This window comes from Triticum urartu, chromosome 2, assembly GCF_003073215.2.
Source record: "Triticum urartu cultivar G1812 chromosome 2, Tu2.1, whole genome shotgun sequence".
NCBI lineage: Eukaryota > Viridiplantae > Streptophyta > Magnoliopsida > Poales > Poaceae > Triticum > Triticum urartu.
This window is the reverse complement of record NC_053023.1, coordinates 187,377,272-187,387,134: the sequence shown is the minus strand read 5'-3', so window position 1 is coordinate 187,387,134 and position 9,863 is coordinate 187,377,272. Positions and strand designations below refer to the sequence as shown.

General features: G+C 39.5%; 1 long non-coding RNA gene across 1 annotated transcript; it reads right to left on the bottom strand.

Annotated features, from left to right (window-relative positions):
- Positions 1–6,743: 6,743 nt before the first annotated feature.
- On the bottom strand, positions 6,744–9,843 carry LOC125536667. The gene is made up of 2 exons (XR_007295165.1): positions 7,666–9,843; positions 6,744–6,991 (listed from the first exon to the last, which is right to left on the bottom strand). It is a non-coding gene; the product is annotated as an uncharacterized LOC125536667 (long non-coding RNA).
- Between the last annotated feature and the right edge of the window lie 20 nt (positions 9,844–9,863).

Here is a 9,863-nt window from a genome sequence, read left to right as displayed (position 1 = left end):
GATGTGTGCTCTTATTTCAACTGTTATACCCATTTTGGAAGCCGTGGTGGCTCGGTGTGCTTTGCCGGCGCTTTCCTATCTGTGTGAAATCACGGAGGATGGGTCCGTTCTTGCTGGGGTAGAACTCGAGCTTCCAGGGGATAGTTCTGCTCCGGTTCCATGCCGAGAATTTTTTTGGAGCTCAGCCTGGTGTGGTTTTGTCCATGCTTATGAATAGGCTGCTGCTACCTCTTTTAGCACTGCGTTGGTTTTCCCCGAAGAGGAAGGGATGATGCAGCAAAGTAGCGTAAGTATTTCCCTCAGTTTTTGAGAACCAAGGTATCAATCCAGTAGGAGGCTACGCGCGAGTCCCTCGCACCTGCACAAAACAAATAAATCCTCGCAACCAACGCAAATAGGGGTTGTCAATCCCTATAGGGCCACTTACGAGAGTGAGATCTGATAGATATGATAAGATAATATTTTTGGTATTTTTATGATAAAGATGCAAAGTAAAATAAAGGCAAAGTAAATAGCAAAGGAAATAACTAAGTATTAGGAGATTAATATGATAAAGATAGACCCGGGGCCATAGGTTTCACTAGTGGCTTCTCTCGAGAGCATAAGTATTCTATGGTGGGTGAACAAATTACTGTTGAGCAATTGACAGAATTGAGCATAGTTATGAGAATATCTAGGTATGATCATGTATATAGGCATCACGTCCGAGACAAGTAAACCGACTCCTGCCTGTATCTACTACTATTACTCCACTCATCGACCGCTATCCAGCATGCATCTAGAGTATTAAGTTAAAAACAGAGTAACGCCTTAAGCAAGATGACATGATGTAGAGGGATAGACTCATGCAATATGAAGAAACCCCATCTTGTTATCCTAGATGGCAACAATACAATACGTGCCTTGCTACCCTTACTGTCACCGAGAAAGGACACCGCAAGATTGAACCCAAAGCTAAGCACTTCTCCCATTGCAAGAAAGATCAATCTAGTAGGCCAAACCAAACTGATAATTCGAAGAGACTTGCAAAGATAACCAATCATGCATAAAAGAATTCAGAGAAGATTCAAATATTATTCATAGATAGACTTGATCATAAACCCAGAATTCATCGATCTCAACAAACACACCGCAAAAAGAAGATTACATCGAATAGATCTCCACAAGAGAGGGGAGGAACATTGTATTGAGATCCAAAAAGAGAGAAGAAGCCATCTAGCTACTAACTATGGACCTGTAGGTCTGAGGTAAACTACTCACACTTCATCGGAGAGGCTATGGTGTTGGTGTAGAAGCCCTCCGTGATCGATGCCCCCTTCGGCGGAGCTCCGGAACAGACCCCAAGATAGGATCTCGTGGATACAGAAAGTTACGGTGGTGGAATTAGGGTTTTGGCTCCGTATCTGATCGTTTGGGGGTACGTAGGTATATATAGGAGGAAGGAGTACGTCGGTGGAGCAACAGGGGGGCGACGAGGGTGGAGGGCGCGCCCCCTACCTCGTGCCCTCCTGTTTTCTTTCGTGACGTAGGGTCCAAGTCCCCCGGATCATAATCTTCCTAAAAATCACGTTCCCGAAGGTTTCATTCCGTTTGGACTCCGTTTGATATTCCTTTTCTTCGAAACCCTAAAACAGGCAAAAAACAGCAATTCTGGGATGGGCCTCCGGTTAATAGGTTAGTCCCAAAAATAATATAAAATAAAGCCCAATAATGTCCAAAACAGTAGATAATATAGCATGGAGCAATCAAAAATTATAGATACGTTGGAGACGTATCAAGCATCCCCAAGCTTAATTCCTGCTCGTCCTCGAGTAGGTAAATGATAAAAACAGAATTTTTGATGTGGAGTGCTACTTGGCATAATTTTAATGTAATTCTTCTTAATTGTGGTATGAATATTCAGATCCGAAAGATTCAAGACAAAAGTTCATATTGACATAAAAATAATAATACTTCAAGCATACTAACAAAGCAATTATGTCTTCTCAAAATAACATGGCTAAAGAAAGTTATCCCTACAAAATCATATAGTCTGGCTATGCTCTATCTTCACCACACAAAATATTTAAATCATGCACAACCCCGATGACAAGCCAAGCAATTGTTTCATACTTTTGACATTCTCAAAACTTTTTCAATTTTCACGCAATACATGAGCGTGAGCCATGGATATAGCACTATAGGTGGAATAGAATGGCGGTTGTGAAGAAGACAAAAAGGGGAAGATAGTCTCACATCAACTAGGCGTATCAACGGGCTATGGAGATGCCCATCAATAGATATCAATGTGAGTGAGTAGGGATTGCCATGCAACGGATGCACTAGAGCTATAAGTATATGAAAGCTAAAAAAACTAAGTGGGTGTGCATCAAACTTGCTTGCTCATGAAGACCTAGGGCAATTTGAGGAAGCCCATCATTGAAATATACAAGCCAAGTTCCATAATGAAAGATTCCCACTAGTATATGAAAGTGATAACATGAGAGACTCTCTACTATGAAGATCATGGTGCTACTTTGAAGCACAAGTGTGGTAAAAGGATAGTAACATTGTCCCTTCTCTCTTTTACTCTCATTTTTTTAATTTGGGCCTTTTCTCTTTTTTATGGCCTCTTTTCTTTCTCTTTTTTTATTTGGGCTTCTTTGGCTTCTTTTATTTATTTTTCATCCGGAGTCTCATCCCGACTTGTGGGGGAATCATAGTCTCCATCATCCTTTCCTCACTGGGACAATGCTCTAATAATGATGATCATCACACTTTTATTTTTCTTACAACTCGATACTTAGAACAAAATATGACTCTATGTGAATGCCTCCGGCGGTGTACCGGGATATGCAATGATGCATGAGTGACATGTATGAAAGAATTATGAATGGTAGCTTTGCCACAAATACGATGTCAACTACATGATCATGCTAAGCAATATGACAATGATGGGATGTGTCATAATAAACGGAACGGTGGAAAGTTGCATGGCAATATATCTCGGAATGGCTATGGAAATGCCATAGTATGTAGGTATGGTGGCTGTTTTGAGGAAGGTGTATGGTGGGTGTATGATACCAGCGAAAGGTGCGCGGTGTTAGAGAGGCTAGCAAAGGTGGAAGGGTGAGAGTGCGTATAATCCATGGACTCAACATTAGTCATAAGAAACTCATGTACTTATTGCAAAAATCTACAAGTTATCAAAGCAAAGTATTACGCGCATGCTCCTAGGGGGATAGATTGGTAGGAAAAGACCATCGCTCGTTCCCGACCGCCACTCATAAGGAAGACAATCAATAAATATATCATGCTCCGAATCACATAACGGTTCACCACACGTGCATGCTACGGGAATCACAAGCTTCAACACAAGTATTTCTCAAATTTAGAACTACTCAACTAGCATGACTTTAATATCACCATCTCTATATCTCAAAACAATTATCAAGTATCAAACTTATCATAGTATTCAACACACTCATAAGAAAGTTTTATTATTAATCTTGTATACCAAGCATATTAAGATTTTAAGCAAATTACCATGCTATTAAGACTCTCAAAATAATCTAAGTGAAGCATGAGAGATCAATAGTTTCTATAAAACAAATCCACCTCCGTGCTCTAAAACATTTAAGTGAAGTACTAGAGCAAAATTATACAACTCAAAAGATATAAGCGAAGCACATAGAGTATTCTAACAAATTCCAAATCATGTATGGCTCTCTCAAAAGGTGTGTACAGCAAGGATGATTGTGGTAAACTAACAAGCAAAGACTCAAATCATACAAGACGCTCCAAACAAAACACATATCATGTGGTAAATAAAAATATAGCTCCAAGTAAAGTTACCGATAGAAGTAGACGAAAGAGGGGATGCCTTCCGGGGCATCCCCAAGCTTTGGATTTTAGATGTCCTTAGATTATCTTGGGGGTTTCATGGGCATCCCCAAGCTTAGGCTCTTGCCACTCCTTGTTCCATAATCCATCAAATCTTTACCCAAAACTTGACAACTTCACAACACAAAACTTAAAGTAGAAAATCTCGTGAGTTCCGTTAGCGAAAGAAAATAAAAGACCACTTCAAGGTACTGTAATGAATTCATCCTTTATTTATATTGGTGTTATACCTAATGTATTCCAACTTCTCTATGGTTTATAAACTATTTTACTAGCCATAGATTCATCAAAATAAGCAAACAACACACGAAAAACAGAATCTGTCAAAAACAGAATAGTCTGCAGTAATCTGTAGCTAGCGCAAGATCTGGAACCCCAAAAATTCCAAAATAAATTGCTGGACGTGAGGACTTTATCTATTAATCATCTGCAAAAAGAATTAACTAAATATCACTCTCCAAATAAAAATGACAGCAGTTCTCGTGAGCGCTAAAGTTTCTGTTTTTTTACAGCAAGTTCAGCAAGACTTTCCCCAAGTCTTCCCAACGGTTCTACTTGGCACAAACACTAATTAAACACAAAAAACACAACCAAAACAGAGGCTAGATAAACTATTTATTACTAAACAGGAGCAAAAAGTAAGGAATAAAAATAAAATTGGGTTGCCTCCAACAAGCGCTACCGTTTAACGCCCTAGCTAGGCATAACAAGCAAGAATAGATCTAGGTATTGTCATCTTTGGTAGGAAATCCATAAGTGCATCTCATAATAAATTCATAAGGTAATTTAATTTTCTTTCTAGGAAAGTGTTCCATGCCTATCCTTAATGGAAATTGGAATATAATGTTTCCTTCCTTCATATCAATACTTGCACCAATCGTTCTAAGGAAAGGTCTACTAAGAATAATAGGACATGAAGGATTGCAATTTATGTCAAGAAAAATAAAATATATTCGCACATAATTCCTATTTGCAACAATAAGAACATCATTAATTCTTCCCATAGGTTTCTTAATAGTGGAATCCGCAAGGTGCAAGTTTAGAGAGCAATCATCAAAATCACGGAAACCTAACAAATCACACAAAGTCTTTGGAATCGTGGAAACACTAGCACCCAAATCACATAAAGCATAGCATTCATGATCTTTAATTTTAATTTTAATAGTTGGTTCCCACTCATCATAAAGTTTTCTAGGGATAGAAACTTCCAATTCAAGTTTTTCTTCATAAGATTGCATCAAGGCATCAACGATATGTTTAGTAAACGCTTTATTTTGACTATAAGCATAAGGAGAATTTAGTACGGATTGTAACAAGGAAATACAATCAATCAAAGAGCAATTTTCATAGTTAAATTCCTTGAAATCCATAATAGTGGGTTTAGCAACATCTAGGGTTTTACTTTCTTCAATCCCACTTTTATCAAATTTAGCATCAAGATCAGCATATTTCGAATTCTTGGAACGCCTTCTAGGTAAATGTGGATCATATTCAGTCCCATCATTATCAAGATTCATATTGCAAAACAAAGATTTAATAGGGAACACATCAATAACTTTTAGATCTTCACCTTTATTTTCGTAGCAACTAGAAGAACACGCTCTTATAAAGGCATCTTTCTTAGCACGCATCCTAGCGGTTCTTTCTTTGCACTCATCAATGGAAATTCTCATGGCTTTGAGAGACTCATTGATATCATGCTTAGGTGGAATAGATCTAAGGTTCAAAGAATTAACATCAAGAGCAATTCTATCAACGTTCCTAGCCAAATCATCAATCTTAAGCAATTTTTCTTCAATCATAGCATTAAAATTCTTTTGCGAAGTAATAAATTCTTTAATATCAGATTCAAAATCAGAGGGCATCTTATTATAATTTACATAAGAATTGTTGTAGGAATTACCATAATTATTATAGGGATTACTAGGATAAGGCCTAGGATTAAAATTTCCTCTATACGTATTGTTACCAAAATTGTTCACTATAAGAAATACGGTCGATAGTGACCCACCATTTTGGTCAATAAATCGTCGTTGTTTTCAAGGTATGACCTTTTTTTGACCAAACTGAGTAGGTCAACAGTTGGCCGTCAAGAACAAACAAACATGACCTTTTCTAAGTTTTGGTTGTAGTTTTTAAGACAAAAAATTATAGGTCATAGTTTTTAATGACAAATTTTTTGGTCAATACATGTGTGCCTCATCCACATAGGATCTGATGTGGCATCAGCCACGTGGCCACCAGATCTGACGTGGCATTGGTAGTTTTTTTTTAGGCAACGTCACGAGGCTTTATTAATTCGTCACAATGTTTACAGGGACGGAAGGTAGGTTCCCGGGATGGCCTAACCAGACACGGCGGCCACCACCGAGAGATAATGCATGCCTCGCTAAGTTGTGAGCTTCATAATTGGAGCTCCTAGACTCATGTTTAAAATTACAGAACTCAAAAACTGAAGAGTGGGCTATTATTTCATGTACAATTGCACCGTAGCTCGCAAGAGTGTCCTTCTGTAAGTCTTCCACGACCACTTTGCAATCCGATGCAACTTCAACCCGCCTCAAATATAGATCATCCGCCAGTGCCAAGGCTTCTCTAATGGCTAGAGCTTCGAGAGTTGGTGGGTCTACAATTTATGGCAAGCCAAGCCCATTAAGGCCGGCCCATAAAACTGTATACACATTTATTTTACTGGGCCAAAGCCCATGTCCGATCCATTATGTATTATTAGGTCGTTTAACCTTTTTAGACCTGAAACTGTACTACAAGTAAAGTTCAGTGAAGAATACACCACAGATTTAAATTAAACAGATATCTTTTTGAATATCCCAGCACACACAAAATAAGATTACACACGCCATACAACATAACACAGATTTAAATTAGACAGATATCTTTTTGAGTATCCCAGCACACACAAAATAAGGTTACACACGCCAGACAACATAACACAGATTTAAATTACAGAGATAGCTTTTTGAGTATCCCAGCACACACAAAGTAAGATACACAGCCAAGACAAATGGTATTACAGAAAACATAGCCTGTTGCACAACAACATCATGGCTCCATTGTCTTCCTCTTTAAGAATTCCGAGAAGCATTTCGTCCTGGCAACAGAAGGGACAACACATGAGAAGCAAATTAAGCATCTACTACCCCTATAAAAGCATGAGAGGGCGGAAAACCAATACATCTCAATCGTCTAATGGAGAGATCTGACGATCAAAATCATCTCAATGTTTAATGTTTAGCATCAACCACGCGGTTAGTGTACGGTTAAACCACTAACTTTCCTCCACGCAGCAACCCACGCCCTCCGCTTAATCCTCCTCTGCCCCGCTGCATCCGACGCGCCCAGCCGCCCCTCCGCCCCGCTCCTGGCTCCACGCTCGGTCGCCCCTGCTCCCCGTCCGCGCTTGCTCCTCTACCACAGCCAACACTCCTCCCACAGTGCCCGCCGCGCCCGGCCTCCCCCGGCGTCCGCGCCCGTCCGGCCGCCCCTGCTCCCCCGCCAGTCCCCGTCCCAAACGCCGCCTTGCGCGCCCCCGCGCCCGGCCGCCCCCAGCGCGCGTCCGCTCCACGCCTACCCGCGCATGTCGCCGACGGCCCTCCATGCCTCCCACGACATGCCCATGGAGCTCTTTCTGCAACAAATCCCTCACCAATTGGAGCGCCAAGGAAACCCATATCCTTTCTCATAAGTAATCATCATCAATAAGGAGCGAGTATTTATGCTCAATTATGTGCGTGTACTGATTTCTTCACTTCCCCATGGATTTACCTTCACACAGATGAATAATCATCATCCACCTGCATCTCCATTACGATCAGAAGAATGTTCTCCATTTAAGGACCTGACAATCACGCCTAATCATGGGGATGCAAATGCCCTAGGTGAAAATCTGCGAGAACAACTGAATTGGGGTCAAAATTGGGATGCCCAAGTGTCTGATGAGAAGATAATGGAATACAACAGGAAGCGACCTACAACCCTCTCCATTGCCCAAAGTAATGTAAGCTAGAGGAATTCTTATTAATGCTTTAGTCCAGTTTAGAATCTGGTAAGGGAAAGGATACAATGTGCATGCATGTGAGTTGTATACATTGCATTCCACATGACAATTTCATTTGGCCTACTTACATGCCGTCAGAAGCCGGACATGGACTCCATGCAAATATATAGGCCTGCAAATAATTAACAAAACAATATACTAAGACATATCCATATCACTAACAAAGAGTGTAACTGATTTTCCCTTGATCTATTCAGCCCATCTCTTGTTAGCTCGGATCTTTATTTTGAGCATATGTTTCGTGTTCTATAGAGCATTCACCATTTTCTTTTTCTTTGTGGCCATATATATTTTTGAAAAAAAATTATGATCTTGTTCTGGATTGATGGTACTACCAATAGCATACATGTATTTTTTACTTTCTCATGTTTTTAATTTTAGCTCGGCCATCGTTTGTAATGCGGCGATGCCGTATTTGTCAGAAGGTTGGTTTTAGTTTCTTGTTCATAGTTAATAATCATGACATATGGTAAGATGTCTTTATGGGCTCATATGTACTCTATGAAAATGTTACATGAAAAGCATTGCTAGGAATTTGAAATTGGGATGTGTACTGCTTATTATTTCCAATTTTGCACTATAGACTCACAATCCTATGATTAATCTTTTTGGTTGACCAGCACAACATTTTTTTGATTGTGACCTCATTCTTAAATAGTTAAATTTGGCAGGTTGCAGAAATTCAAATTCACTATCTCTTCAGAATCAATGCAAATTCACTGAATGCTTCGTAGCTTCGTGGAATTTTGCCGCTTACATTGCAAATACTTGATCCTTGATAGCTATGCTATGTTGATCATGCCAATAAATGTTTGGAGACAGGAAACATCATGTACAAGTTATAATATATAGAAAATATTTTTTACGCACCACTAGCTCCAAGGAATTGTTTCCTCTACTTGAAACATAGAGGTGGGTGTTTGATACTCCTTTAATCATGTATCTCCTTACTGAAACTGAATGCAGTTTTTGTTGGCTTGGAGGAATGTCTGCACCAATCCACCACACTCGAATTAGGGGATCACATACAACGTGGTGGCAAAAATTGGGGTGATGATCCATCAGGTTCGCCTCATATTTGTTTTTGGGAATGACTTAATTGGTCCCAGACACTTTTTGTGGCCTAGAAAATATCATAAATGTTCACCGGTCAGCCGCCTCCTCCGCGATTGACTCCCTGCAGTTATTGACCCAGCACGTTGATTGCTCTACCCCATATACCCACTTCATTTTTGCCCTAATATATTAACCTACTGTCACGTTGATCCGTTTATCTATTTTGAGCATATGTGGCATGGTCTACAAGGTATTCAGTTTAGATTTTTCTTATCATGGATTCAGTTTTTTATTGTAGTTTGTGGGGTTATTTTAGTTACTAGCGTGCAACGATTCAGTTTATCCACTGCTGCTCCTAGAGGGTGCATTTGAATGATGAGAAGGTGGAAGTTAATAACTTCATATGGTTATCTGATTTCTCTACGAGTGATTTCCTTCTGTTTTGTTCGGGCAAGCTTGATTTATATGCGCTCACATGGTTAATGCTCTCTTGCAGTATATGCATGCAAGGCACTGTTTGGGTTGGCTTGCATTTATGGGTATGTGATAAATCTGAAAGAAACTTATGCCATGTATATCATGTACTACCTGAAGTTTTTGCAGCCGTTGAATGTAGAACCCTTGAAATTTTTCTTATGTACTTCTAATTTTCTCCGAGCAAAGACGTTTAACCTACTTAAGGACAAACATACATATATTTCCACAAATTATTTTATGATCCATGTCATAAGAGTCTTTCTATCTACCAAACTATATACTTGTCATGAACTGGAGTTTTTTGGTTTTCCTTTTGTGTACATATTGTGTATGAAATTGTTCTTTTAGAGAAAGGAAAATTTAGTATGCTAAA